The following is a 16,053-nucleotide window of genomic DNA, read 5'->3' as shown; positions in this document are numbered from 1 at the left end:
GCAGGCAACAAAATGTACCTCTAAATGTCAATAATAACAACAAAAATTGGCTTAAAGCTTGCGCAATTTTTAATAATTACCAGTTTACTGCGGTATTTTTTACGGTTTTATGTACCACGGTACTTTTTCACTGTGCGTTACTTTGATAGTTTCCGTCAGTAAATCTTTGTTACGAGTTTAGTGCTGATAACAGTATGTTTTCGCTTTACATGACAAAATTTATTAATTTCCTTATTTAATTTATTTTTCAAAACAGTTGTATTTGTAGCAAATTAATTATGAATCTTGCAAATATACTTATAGTATTGATCCTTTAATCTCATGTTGACACGTATTACACATACCAACGTAGTGGCCAAATGACTTGATGTGAAAGATATTCTGTTAATAACATATTTTTGGAAAACTGTCAAAGTCAGTTTTTAGTTATTTTCAAGCGTGTTTATGTGTTAAATACATTAGTTCATTTGTAAGACTGCAAACCAGTCTAAGATTTTCAGCAGAGCAGTTGGTTTCTGTTTAAATTGTACGTACTTACTTAAGTCCACTAAATATGTGTTCGTTTGTTGTGTCTAAGTTTTTTATGTTTACTGGCCATCTCTAATAAATATCTTGCACTGGTGTTGGCATCCCACTCAAATTGTCCCTGTCTATTATATAAATAACACAGATAGTAAATTCAAGTCTTCGCTAGCAAAACACTTACTACTCTTATCGACAATTTTTCTAATGTCAGCAAAATGTTTTTCACAGGGTGCGAGCTATAGCATAAGTTTAATCAGCTCCGTTTTTAGATCACAACTTTGCAACAACTAACTCATACAAAGTAGATTCATTTACTATAAGATAATAACCATTTGATTTGGAGGCAGGGGGCTACGATTTTCGTTTTAGATTAGATAGTTCATTTTCTTATATTTCAAGTTATTTTTTTTCAAATAATATATTATGTATAAAGGGGTATTAGTTTGCATTAAATCAGAGCAGAATATTGTTTGAGATATTAACAGACGATTTTTTTTTCTCTTGAGAATAGTGCCTCTGACTCAGAACATTATAATTTCCTACAGAATACGTATACATTTTTCTAAGAGTAGCGTACATGATATTATAACAAATATCTTTAATTTTAGGCTTCAGGTTGTAAAACTGCAGCATATAATACACACATGATTACACATGAGAGAGAGAGACAGACAGACAGACAGGTAGACAGACATAATAATACTGAGCATTTTATCAGTGTTTAGTTGCTGCAATATGAAGCAATTACCAGCTAATTTTTTGTTTATTTTTGTTTTTCAAGTTGTTGTCTTAGTGTGTCTGCGCGTAAATTGAAGCTTGTCATTACTAGTCAATAGCGTCAATCTTACTTGCTCCATTATCCCATACAAATAAGAAAGAAAATAATTTTGTGTTGCATTTGTGCCACACACACCCTGCACGGTACAATGAAATAGATAAACAACACTTATTTGAAAAGTGTGTTTTTATATAACAAGGTCGGCCGACATAAGGGAGCCAGAATTTTACCTGTATTAACGGGAATTTTGGAAATAAATCGAAACAATGGAACGGTTTTGAAAGCGACACAATCTAGTGCATCGTACACGCATATTGCTATAAGGCCGAACAGTAAGTTAGTTTTCAATATTTTCATCTAAATGTTCCCTATCCATAGTTTATAGTGTTTTATTTTTGGACAACAAGAAGCATGTACTTCGTCTTGTGGATGAAATATACATTATTTCCGTTTTGGCGTCCTCTAAGTGGGAAATCGTAGCTAAGGGAAGTAACGACGTTGTATACTTCTATTTCGAGTAATTAAATTATTTTTTCTTCTTTACACATAATAATTTTTTAAAAATTTGTTTTGTATGAGTATAACTACTTTTAATAATGCAACGCAAATCTGATGTAAAAAGACAAATGTTAGAGTATGGCCGGTGACCATTAAATATCAAGTCTGTTAGTAGAAAGCATCCGATCACAATCTAGATATCAAACTTGGACGCCATTTGCAGATTGATAGAATGAGTACGTGTAATTAGAATGCTACCGAACACGATTTTTTTTTCTTCATTCTTCTCTGTGAAAAAATATTTTTTTAACGAAGAAAAATGAAAAAAGAAAAAGAAGAAGAAAAAAAAAAACACCGGTGAGAGACAAATAAACCGTTTGCTGTCCATGAACAGGATATAAAATCCCATTTTCTCTAATTTTAACGTCTATGCAATAACAAGCACACGCGATCTTCAAAGTAATAGTGGACATTTATTTTGTATAAACTGTCCAGAAGATTTGAATGTGTTGTTATAGATTTTGTCCTACACTCATATAGTTCACCAGCAAGCACTTTGTTGGAACTTTCACACAGGTTACTCATTTGATTTAACAGCTGAAGGATACGATATGACAAACTCCCAAGTAAGGTTACCCTGTCAAAACGTGCATGGGATTTTATTGCTGCACCGAGTAATTACACAAATTCAACCACAGCAATCACATTACGTCATTTCTCCGGTTGGTTCACAAATTATATTTACGGCGAGTTTGCACTCTCTTATTTTTTTACAAACGTGGGCTTCCGAGTTTCACCTGCAATAGGCAGTTCGTCACAAGGAGAATAGTCTCCATTTTTGGAGACCAGGCACTAATGTCTACACAATATTTGTTGCACGATGCTCTGTAAGACTAGTCTCTTTCTCTAAAAGAGTTTGAAACCAGTTTTCCAAACTTTGTTACTAAAGGCAATATTTCTGACTAATATATTTTATTCATTATTGCTATATTACATCAGTTTCCGTTTGTAATTCATGTTCCTCCTTACGTTGTTGATAGATGTTATTTGCTTTCACGGAACTCCGATTTATCTCACCCCGAGACCATCCAGCACCATCAGCACCTCGACAGTTAAGTTGTTAAAGATTCATTGATAAATGACTTTCGATGGCTAAAAGTTAAGAATCATCGACTACTTAAGCAGACGTCAATACCGGTAATTTAGCATCAATACTAAAGACCCTGCAGAAAATCGACAACTTTCATTACAACGTGCATATGCTTGCATCATCAATAGAGTCAGATGGCATAACCTGAAATGTCTTGTAGCTATGATCTTCCTATATTCGTATTGAACTAACATTCTACTGGAAATTAATAACTTTGAATTAACGCTACCGGTAATTATGGAAGTAATGTACGTGAATACTGAATATTGAATATATTTTATCTGTCAACAAAGCTAAAATTGACATTAAAAGTCGCTTTGCGCAATTTGTACTAAAACCAAACAGATGTATAAATCATAATCTACATCACTGACGTGCATATTTAGACGTGTAAGTTACCCCGACCCCCCCCCACGTTAAGCTTAGTCAAGACGGCAGTTGACATGTTGGATGTTTGAAGAATACAGGAATACACTGACAACTCATGTCTGTAGAGTTACGTAATGAAAGAAAAGAGAGAACACAACGCAATATATATATATATATATATATATATATATATATATATATATATATATATATATATATATATATATATATATATATATATACTTATTATTAATTTCGCTTTTTAAGGTTCTTGTTCTTTATTAAATGCTGTCACAATAATGCATTGATTTATTTATTTTAAATCTGCATTAAGTTAGATGTGGTCTATGTTTTTTCCATTAAGCGGTACTGGGCTTATAAATGTTTCTTCCAGTTAAAATTGGCATATTTTTATTGCTTTACTGATGTCACTAACGGATTTATAACGCTATACTACAAAGGCTATTAGCTTATTATTAGTACCTTTTTGTACTGATGTCACCGACGGATATATAACGCTATAATACAAAGGCTATTAACTTATTATTAGTACCTTTTTACTGATGTTACTGACGGATTTATAACGCTATACTAGAAGGGTTATTAGCTCGTTATTAGTACTTTAAGATATCTGCGATTATTTGTTCCTTAGTAGTTCAGTTAATGGTGCTAAGTATTTGTACTTGTTGTGTATTTTATAATTAACATATGATCATGCTCGTATTTTATTGCTCTGTTCCACTGGAATTCGCTCCCCATCGATCTCAATGGAGCATTGTCCGTTCTAACTCCGCCTCAAACTCTCTAATGACCTTGTAGCGATTTCTTCATAGAAAGCACATGCTTCGGGAACGGCTCCAAAATGTTACAAGTGTGGCTATCTATACATAATGGCAAATTATTTAATGAAACACAATCACATAACTTTATGACAAAAGGTTTCAATGAAATTATATTTTTGTTGTTGTTGTTATTGTTTTTACATCCACTGAAGCGGGTGCAAACTAGGAATCCATTTTTTCCTTTCAAACGCACCGTCCGCATCTCACATTCCTATCGCCTTCGTATCAGCCGATCGTCGCTTAAGCAACACTGCAGTATCGCCCTTGTTACATCGAGCTAAACCTTCATCATTACACATCTTGAACATGTTATAAGTTTAATCATTGCGATGATGATGATCAACACACTTAAGGTTAAAGATGATCTCAGGACCCTCGCTTACGAGGATCGTTCTCTACCACCGAGATATGGAGATCACGTTAGAATTCGCTATGAAATTATCACCATATTTTGTATCCAATTATATTATCCAAACCAGATTTATTAAAAAATAACAACAACCTCCACCCACTAAAATACAACGTATCAATGTAGTGAAGTGAGAATTCCGAAGGATTTACCGCTTTTATAAAACATGAATGTATACAAACAGCAAAAACCTTCATAAATAACCATCACCCTAAACACAGTTTTATGGAAACGGTTACCGTAAAACGCAATAATGCGAGCGTTTTACGATGGGATTTGGTTGGATTTGAGGCGTAACACTGAAGGATGGAAACAGAAACAAGCGGCCGACCTGGAAATGTTACCCAGATAAATGCTTCGCTGTCTGCTAGGTCAAAGTATACTCAGGGATGATGATTATAACCTTTGATTCCATTAAAAACCACCTTTGCCGGATAATGTTTTGTATATGTTTCTCATAGCCAGCATAATCTAATAATTTGGTGGCCATAGCTTTACAGATAATGAATTTGTTATCGTTATTTCCTTGGCGCGTAATTTTCTAACCATATTACCATCTTGTAGAGCAGAGCGCTCTGGTGCCACGAGAATCAGTATCTTTCTTCTTATAAAGCCATGTGGAGAACAGTACAGGCCCTAATGGGACTTTTGTTTTGTAGAAATAAACGAATTATAATGAATTACAGTACCATTGTCTTCTGCATTTGTATTTCGACAAAGCCAGCTGGCAATGGAGATATATTTACTTTGGATCAAGTAACAACATAATTTACCACTGCAGGCGTAATACAATTTACATAGTTCTCATTCATTCAAAGAAGCAAGAGTACATACGAAATTATGCATTCATACATACAAAAGTATACCGATGTCAAGTGTATAAGACATTTGTCTTATTTCCGATAGATTTACACAGAAATTTTATTGTTCGTAATATGAATGGAAAACTGCTGGATGATACAAATATTCAGTCTATGATGCATTAACTCACAATGATTGTATTGTAGTTGATTGTATTTATAGGTTACAGCATTTGTATGGGAAAATATGAACAAGTTTTTTGGATGGAATACTGCACTTCTAAGGTCGTGCAGCATATCCATATTTTCCCATACAAATGCAGTAACCTTTTTATTATATGCTCATTTTCTTATTCTACCTAAGGCTTAATTATATAAACAAAATTCACTACAAGAAACAACGTAAATGAATGTATGCCGTATTCCAAACTAAATACACAAGCGCAGATTTATCATTACACAACAACATTATTAATGCGCACATAACTCCGCCCAGATAAATTTGAACTTAGTCACGCGCTCGACATATCTTTCGAAAGAAAATGGCGTTTCTAGTTAAAATTGAATTTGCAGTCATATTGTGAATGAATGCGCATTGTAATAACTTTTCCATTTGATCTGGAATGAACATGTTTTGGTATTTTGTTTCGATTATTATTATACCAAAATTAAGGTTCGATATTTCAGACTAGAGGCAAAGCACCTAATATGATTACAACATATCCTCCATAATTTGATAAATAATGCGATAGCGCAAAATATAATACAAATTACCGTTTACGACGCTTTAGATTCCCAGATACTGAAGCTGGCCCTAAGATGTATTTAGAGCATAAATCAGCGTTAAGATTAACTTTTGCACTCAAGAAAATATACACTAGAGAGTCCTGTATGAATAATTACCTCAAGCGAGGAGAAACCATCTACAATTTTTTTTTATCTTTGAAACAGGAAAAGCATCATTCTCAACGTAGAGTGGAACGTATCCCATCCCAAAAAACTTGTATGAATACTTTAAATCTTTATTAAAGAAGCCAGTGTCCGGGTTAGATGACTCGGACAATATTGTTAGTGAAGAACTTCCTCAATTGCATGATATATATTAAATACTTCTCAGACCCAGACAAAGAAAGCAAATACAAGGATTTTGAATTAGCAGAAACAATCTGGCTGAATTAGTGTAGAGGATAATTTTTTAACAACATTTTAGTCTGTGATAAAACCAATTGTTTGCTATGGGTCAGAAATTTGAGGATATGAATACGGTAAAGATATTGAAATTGTGTGATACAACGTTTGCAAAAACATTATACAGGTGTTCCTAAAATTACCAACAATGCGATTGTTTTAGGAGAGCGCGGACAAATACACACTTTCTACCTCGTATTGTTTAGGATTTATTAAATCCTAGCTGAAGGTTGTAAGAATGCCTTCAACTTGATACCCACGCCAATGCCATTTAATGTTAAAACGATTCGATGAAGCCATCCGTGTCAACTGGAGCACTAATGTTAACGAAGTGTTTTTTCGCTTCGATTTTGGGGTATGCTTGACTAGATAAAGATGTTGGAGACACAAAATTTGTTCTCCTTATTTCGCAAAGAATCTAGGTATCTGCTTGCCCAATCTAGCAAAACGATATTAACATTTGACATAAATGAATTTATTATAGTATGTATAAAACTGAATTAAAACCGGAAAAATACCTGTCATGTGGACTATCATATTTATTTAGGAAGTTACTTGGTAAATTCAGCTGTTGAGCGCACATGCTGAAAGAAGAGATAGGTTTGTATTGTAGTACTAAGAGAAATAAAAGGTACTGTGACTTATGGAAAAATAATGTTTATTGGGTAGAAAATGAATTCCATTTCGTGTGGGTTTTTTTCCCCAGATTACGAAATAAACTTTTAATGAAGTTTATAATCTTTATCCGTCTGTATAAACTATTATATCCTCATATAATGACTGTCACAAAGATTGCTCCTACAAGTATTTCACGACTGAGCCATAAACCATTCATTCCTATTGTTACCATAGACAGAATTACGAACGCAAAGCTGCTTTCGTTTTTATAAAACATGTTGACTTTTGCTGACTTTTTTTTTTAGTCTTAATACTGACCTAAAATATGACTTCATACAAATATTACCGTCAAAATGTCTGACTTAGGTGAAGCCAGATCGAACATAAACTGTACTCGTACTGTGGCCATATCGTGCATACACTGTATTAGTAATGTGGCCAGATCTTGCGTACACTGTACTAGTACTGTGGCCAGAGCTTGGGCACAATGTACTCGTACTGCTTTTAATTGCAGTCCTGGTGTCATTGCACTTTCTGCTGGTTGTTGTTCACATTAATCTTGCTATTAACTTTATGTATATTTCCTGAAAGAAAATATACAGATCAGAGTCCAGTTCATGATTCAGACATGTATCAACATGACTTACAAATGTATGCCAAGCATTCTGAGTGAGAACAATTCTAAAAGCCTAGACAGAAAATACGCGTGTCGAATTTAATTCTGCAGAGAACATTTAACTTTTTTACTTTAAAGATATGTTTATATCCTGATACTTTTATATTATGGAATAAATGTTGACAAGGATCTTTAAAGCAACCGCATTTGTTTATTTTAGTTTGCACTTCTAAAAATTAATGATTTATTTCTTTTGATTTGTTGCATTTAACTGCACTGTTACACATCGTAGACGGTATATTTTAGTTTAAGTAGCACTTTTGTTTTGTCAGCACCCTCAATTAGTGTTTAGATTCCAAGTTATTATTTACTAATTGAGATTTAATCTCTGTTCATTATATCTGTTATTTAGTAAGAAGTTAATCTCTATGTATTTAGTGGATAAAACCTAACAAGTTCAACTGTTTCACTCTAATATCTAGTTTTAATGCATGCCTTGTTGTGAATTTATGCATCGTTGTATAAACAATTTCAAATTGAGAAATAATGTGTTACTTCAGTTATCGGCCTAGATTAATTCATTACATCAAATAATGGATATACTATATTAATAACTGTAATACTTTTAATGGATTTAATAGACTATATTGATAACTGTAAGAATTGGAATGCGTTTAATACTCTATATTGATAACTGTAATAACTGTAATGCATTGAATGGACTATATTGATAACTGTAATAATTTTAATGCATTTAATAAACTATATTGATAACTGTAATAATTTTAATGCATTTAATATATACCATTGATGCCTATTAATTTGAATGCATTTAATAGTCTATATTGATAACGATAATAATTTAAATGTATTTAATAAATTACGTTGATAACTGTAATACTTGGAATGCATTTAATATATTAGATTGATAACTGTAATAACTGGAATGCATTTAATAGTCTATATTGTTAACTGTGATAATTTTAATGCATTTAATATACTAGATTGATAACTGTAATAATTTTAATGCATGTAATTGTCTATATTGATAAATGTAATAATTTTAATGCATTTAATAGACTAGATTGATAACTGTGATAATTTCAATTCATTTAATAGACTAGATTGATAACTGTACTAATTTTAATGCATTTAATATACTACATTGATAACTGTTAAAGTGTCAATGCATTTACATATAAAATATTGACAAATATAATAGTGTTAATACAATACCATCCAACAAGATGCCAGAATGTTAATTCACCATTTTCTTACTAGCAGATTATTACAATGGGGTGCGATGTGGCGTGTCTTACAGCTGAATTATGTACTGTATTTGCATTGTCTTTTTTTGAAGAAGAAAATAAAGAATAATATTCTATGTTAATTACCTGTGAATATATAACTGGCTTGTTACAATAACACCATTTTATATAAAATGTATCCAAGTTTGCGTTGTTTAGTTTTTGTCTTTCAATGACTGTATTTCTTTATTGCTATATTTTTTCTGGCTTTTTCCTTGTTAATTGAAGCCAATGTTGAAGACCCGTGCTGATGACACTGTGGAATCTGAGGAGAGTATAGTGAATTATATTCTTTCGTAAATGTTACCTGAAATTTTTTTCCATGTAGACTATTATACTACGATGATTTGCTCGCAAACTATTTCTTTATCAAATCGTTCACTAAAAGCTTCGTAGCCGTATAATTTTGACAAAGAATTTGAAATTGAAGGAAAATCAGGTATATAGCGTACTTAACAAGCCTCTCGGAACAAATAAAGTTATAATTTTCGAGTTTCGATCGTTATTCATCAACATATACTCAGTATTATGTCTGACGAAAGAAAAATAAATCGTTTATAATCGCACTATTGAGAAAATCTAGGGGCTTGTTTCAACTTTATGGTTTAATCAATAACTTGGTTCCAACAAGGTACGAAATATTATAGTTTGTATTTGCCTAACAATGCAGCAAAAGCATCAGTGGTTTTCTGGATGACGTATATTGTACAGTAAAATGTGGATCACACAGATGTTATTTATCTGGACTTATCGATTATATACACCAAAACAACATACTCATTTTTTATATATAAATTCCCCAGTTATCTAGTATTCTTTTTCCTTTTAAATCGTCCAACATTTGCCAAACCAGAATGCAAATAATTCAGGTGCATTTACAATGAAGTTGCATGATTAAACGAAACTCTCACAATTCAGCTTTAAGCTATTTATATCATTTCAAGTTTTTCAGCTTATATAATTGTATAAGACACTTGTAGACTATTCTGTGCAAGTACGGTCCAAATTGTCCTATTCTTTTTGTTTTATCACATCTATTAAATACTTCTTCCTACAAACTGGATTGTGGACTCTACTCATAATATTATCATAAGTGCGAGCTAAATTTATATTTTAATTGTCACGTCTTTTCAAAATTAATACCAGACTAGGTTACTTTTCTTTCTTTCTTCCATCCTTTGCTTCTTACAATATTTAAGTCTTGAAAAATATGTATACACTTTTGTCAAAAATATGCACTTAATGTTGGTTTCAGATTTAATTTCTTGTCGTGTATTTAAAAGTTGACTTTAATGGTATGTTTAGATAGGAAAAATGCTGGCCTGAGCCAATTCAAAATAATGCTAAAACACAACATGCCTTAGCTTGTGTTTTTAAATATACTAAGGAATATTTATATGATTCAGTATTTTATGTTTTCAAATAAATTTTGAGACACAGGTATTTCAATTTTATTGACTAAAGAGACTTAGTGGAAAATGTTTGACTAAAATAAAATAATATATACGTTTATCATATTATGACTTTTATGGGAAACGGAACATGTCTCGAGTATGAGGTACCATGAACAGTAGTAGCTATGAGGAACAGGGCCTTAGAGAGAGCGATGACGGACTCTGGGGTAAGAAACACCCGTGCCTCACCTAGTTCTTGTTCAAACAAAAAATTTCTTTTATAAAATTAAAAGGTGTTGTTCGGCCCGGGCCCCCTTACGGGTCCGGGCCTCGGGGATTTATACCCGGTTGATCCCTTCTTGTCTGCCTCGATGAGTAATATTTCCTCTTTTTTATTCAATGGAGAGAGAGAGAGAGAGAGAGAGAGAGAGAGAGAGAGAGACAGACAGACAGACAGAGAAAGAGAGTGAGTATGGGTCAGGATGGCTTGAGAAGGAGCTAACGAAAGGAAGATATAGAAAGTTCTTGTATACTTTTCAGTAATTTCGATAGACCTACGCAGAAGTAAGACTCTAACTCTGAATTATGGACAAATGTTATTTCATCATTATCAGTTGTGTTGTCTTGTGTTGGCAACCCTGTGCTAGACCGGAATCATATAGAATTACGACTAGAAACCATAAAGACAATTTTTATGATTGACGCTTCAATTATTGGAAGCAAATTAATTGACACGCGAAAAGAGCTCCAGCGTCAAAGAAATATATTGTTCAGCATGCAAAGCGAAAGGTTATATGATTCCATAAAACTTTGATTACTGAGTCATTGTTTTCTGTTTCTTTACGCTTTCATAGTTATTGGAGCAAATATTTTGCAAAGCGCAGCATTTATTTAGCAAAACTGCTTTAAGGAAACTCCCCGCTCCCTCGGGAATGCTGAATAGGCCCAATACGAACTGCATTATGCAATAATGGAGACAGGGGATGCTGTGGAGTAGTGATTAGCTTGCCTGACTGTTAGTCGAAATAGTTCAAATCCAATGAAATGGCGTGCGTTCGAATCAAATGAAATGTTTTATTTTTTTTTAAAATCCAAACATCGAATGAGCGTAAGTCGGCTACTGTGTGTTTTCTTGAGCAAGGCATTTTACTCCAGTTACCTAGACACTCAATAACCTACATGTGTTGCTGTGCAAAACACACATCTCATCCAAACCAAACCAAATCTTTGAGGAAAATTCATTATGACTCTATGATTATATTTTAATATCTGCTGACTACTCTGTGATTCCATTTTTTTACAACCAAGTAATACGAACGATATTGAAATATCTCAATTTGAGGAAGGAATTTTGAGATGTAAAGTGAAGTTGTAGCCAGGTCAACATCGATCTCAGTTGGATAGGATTTGATCGCGAGTAAATGCGACAGATTAGGGGACAGTTGGGCATGAGATGTACGCGAGGATACGTAGTAAATTCATAGCCACAATACAGTTGGCCATAAGACCTCAATGCATGTATCTTAAAACCATTGATACAATCGAAGAATCTTTTAGATTCAATCTTCATTGCCATTGAATTTTTACACTTACTGCAACGACTTTAAAAGGTCGTGTGAGAATTAAAAACTTCTGAGCCATGATATATGCTTAACATTACCTTTCTGTTTTGATTTTCTTTGCAGAATGATTCTTCTTGTTCTTCATTAAGTATGTTTATGATGAATATGTAAAACGTTCCTAACAGGATCTATAAACGGTACTGAAGAAATCCCTACCCTCTGGAAATAAAATGAATTATTAACACCTTGCATTCGTGTATATTGAAATTATATTTATTGATAAAGACATATAGAAAATGAATAGTGAGGTCTGCTTGTAATATAACAACTTTTAGCTATTTTATATTGGTTACGTTACTCACTAAACTTTCCATCGTTAGGATCGTTTTTGGCTTGGTCGTTTGGGATAATTTGAGAGGCAAGAGTGGATTTTACTAATGTCCAATACAAGAAAAAGCTGAATGAGTTGATTGTTCTCAATTTGTACGCAGATTTCAAATTAAACCTGAATTGGCTAACACTGGTATATTATCATAAACATTTTCATCGTTATTGTCTTTGCTATTCTTCTCCTACTTCTTTAACAATTTTTCAGTCATATTGCTTCGATGTCTGCAGTGTGGCAGTTTTTAATGATGCCTAGCACTGATGCATCATACCGCAGACCTGTGGCATCATGTCCCACCCAGTCACATTATCCTTACACCAGGCCGACCAGTCCTAACACTAACCTCCAAATGCTGAGCGCCAAGCGAGGCATCTGCCAGTACCATTTTTTTAAATAAGCTTTTGGTATGACTCGGTCATGGTTCGAACGAGCGACCTCCCGCATCCGAGGCGGACGCTCTAACCACTTATGAAACATAAGCGGTCCTTATTATTATTATTATTATTATCATCATCAACGTCATCATCATCATTATCATCATCATCAGTAGTAGTAGTAGTAGTAGCAGTAGTGTAGCTTCATCATCATCATCATCATCATCAACAAAAATTAACTATCCCCGGGTTTGGTTAAAACTTTGCGCATTCAGTGTAAATTTATTACAAAATGACGGCAGTTTAGGGTATAAATGACGCCATTCTGATTCCTGAATGCTTTTTTTTACACTTTAGGCTTTTTTATACACTTCCTATTGTTTCACGGAATCAAAATTAAAACTAAAAGTTCAGACAACAAAATGCAATTACTTTCGTAAAAGCATGTATAATAGTCATGAAAGTCATCAGCTGCCTCATAAGATATTACCTCTATAAATGGTACATTTTTAGGATGAGATTAATTCATAATTATTTTCAACTTCTTACCATTTTTTTTATATTTAAAAACCATTGCACAAAAAACTTTTAATTACTCCGCTACTCGACGGTTTAGATATCTCTCTATATTAGTGGAACCAGTGAATGGGATCACGTGTATGTATTTTGAAGCAATGAATGAAAAATTACATAAAACAGTTTCATATTCTAGTGCGAAAAGAAAATCGGATCTTCTTAACAAAAATAGAATTATTCCTGTATACAAAATATTCCCTTATGAAAGGCTACCTCAAAAAGTGGGTAATACTAATAACGTTTCCAGGCATTGCCTTATGGCGTTGATCAAACAATAATTCTGACGCCGCTAGCGGAATTTAAAAGACAGAACCAACTGCAAATAGCATAGCTCCTGATCAGCTATCTTACAGTACGCCGTCAGACCAGGGTCTATCTCGTTTGTTCCATTGATTAGTCTTAACAAACCTGATAGACCAAGATCTGCTTATTATTATACAACGGCAAATCGATGTATGTTCTATTTACAGTTGAATTAGACTTACAAGGGAGTCCAGACGGTTCCATAATAGGTTGACATCCTATTCGTAGGGTACACTGTGTTACGACATATTCGAGTCGAAATTTTTAAAAATACATTACCACATAATTATTATTTTTTCCATTCTCATCCATTCATTATATAATGTTACCATTCCATTACGTTGTCTTATACGAAGATATCCTTACAATATTGTTTCTTCTTTCCGGGGTTTTCCCGGGTTCTTCCTCGACCATTAATACTGGCCGCCATGTATAGCTTATCTTGTGCTGAAAAATGGCGTTAAACCCTACAACAACAACAGCAACAGCAGCAACAACAACAACAATATCGTTTCTTCTTCATTCTAACATGCAGAGCATGGGGTGTATCTATATTTTATAAATATATTTCTTTAAGGATGCTCGACAAAAGAAACGACTGATTGAATTATCTTGCAAAAACATTTGTATATCAAGTTGTAGCAACAGTTTGGCTAAATATTAATTAAAACACAATAGACAGTATATTTTATTTTATGCTTTTCATAACAGTTATAAATTTTGTTTTACAAAAGAGGAGCTTATTTGCTCAAAATTTGTCTAATTTCGCATTAGATTCTCTTGATTATCACATATATGATTATTTTGTTTTTAAACATACAATACGTGAAAGATCTTGTTGTTTAAATGCACGCAAGAAGAACACTTTCAAAATATACACTAAGATAAGAAAAATTGTCACTTACTTTCCAGTTCTTGATTGTTCAGTTCTTCCTTGACTTTCAACTGAACCAAAAAATCCAATGTTCTTTTCTCCAAAATTGTTGAGGATGATGTCTCTTTTAAACTCTTCAACCACGTGACTGCTTGGCTTGTCTGCTCAACTTGAAATAGCCGCATGCAATAATACTCCCACTCGTTTTGTATCGAATCATCATATTTTAATGAGTCGACGCGAAAGAGGCTGTATCAACAGGGACAGGCCTTCTTTCTCTGGGGAGCACCGCGGGATTCAGAAATTGGAAAACAATTAGTTGCCGACCTTTGTCTGACAAACAATCAGATCACATTGTCAGTGGGATTCTGCAATTTTCGATTCCTACATAGGCCAAGCACGCGAATAGCCCATGGGGAATAACTGAGACCTATAGTTTCTCATGCCAAGTCCATTTAAATTGTCCTCTGCATTGATTATCGTTCTCGATCTAGTCATCGGAGCAAACGGAGATCTTTTTAAGGCACTTGTAAAATTTATATGCGAATGTTGAAAACTAAATCAGCATGTTATATATATATATATATATATATATATATATATATATATATATATATATATATATATATATATATATATATACTCTCTTATACAATTTATATGCGAATATTGAAAACTAAATCAGCATGTTAGATATCTCATCTTATATCTAACATGCTGATATAGTTTTCAACATTCGCATATAAATTTTATATATATATATATAATCTTATATCTAACATGCTGATTTAGTTTTCAACATTCGCATATAAATTTTATAATTGCCGTAAAATTACACGTATTTCTTCAGGACAAAGTCATTTTATATTCTGTTAAGGAACTAATTTTAATGCTGCCCTGATAAGGAAAGATTCATTGAGCATTTATTTAAGACGTGGAACAAGTACTTGTTACATGAACTCACTTCTCCCATTTAGCTATAATTAGTTCAACGAACATTCTATTACAAACTACTTTGTCTTTCCATGGATAATCGGCCATCAAAGACTTCAGAAGTTTATAACATGCAATAAACACATGAGTGTTCAAGTGGAATTAAATATATATATATATATATATATATATATATATATATATATATATATATATATATATATATATATATATATATATATGTTGCCTAAGTGGTAAGAGCGTCCGCCTCTGATGCTGGAAGTCACGGGTTCGAACCCTGTCATACCAAAGACTTTTAAAAATGGTACTAACAGCTGCCTCGCTTGGCGCTCACCATTAGGAGGTTAGTATTAGGACTGGTCGGCCTGTGAGAGCATATTAGGGAAACTTCAAAGCTTTAATCTATTTCATGACTATACGCAAGACTGCTGGAAAATTGCAAAAAAATTAAAAAATTTAACAGGAGATGGAAAATGTTACACTTAAATGTGTGCTATTGTCATCATAAATAAAATCTATACGTACTGA

At 33.0% G+C, this 16,053-nt stretch overlaps 1 protein-coding gene across 1 annotated transcript in view; it reads right to left on the bottom strand.

Annotated features, from left to right (window-relative positions):
* Positions 1–14,746, bottom strand: part of LOC149787605 (uncharacterized) — a 43,613-nt gene extending 28,867 nt beyond the window's left edge. Inside the window, exon 1 of the mRNA XM_089975615.1 lies at positions 14,603–14,746. The gene's annotated coding sequence lies outside the window, so the exon portion shown is untranslated. The remainder of the gene's footprint in view (positions 1–14,602) is intronic.
* Between the last annotated feature and the right edge of the window lie 1,307 nt (positions 14,747–16,053).

The sequence above is a fragment of the Sinohyriopsis cumingii genome, chromosome 11 (genome assembly GCF_028554795.1).
Source record: "Sinohyriopsis cumingii isolate HCF-2022 chromosome 11, ASM2855479v2, whole genome shotgun sequence".
Classification (NCBI taxonomy): Eukaryota; Metazoa; Mollusca; class Bivalvia; order Unionida; family Unionidae; genus Sinohyriopsis; species Sinohyriopsis cumingii.
The sequence above is the reverse complement of the archived record's forward strand: the minus strand, read 5'-3'. Positions and strand labels throughout refer to the sequence as shown.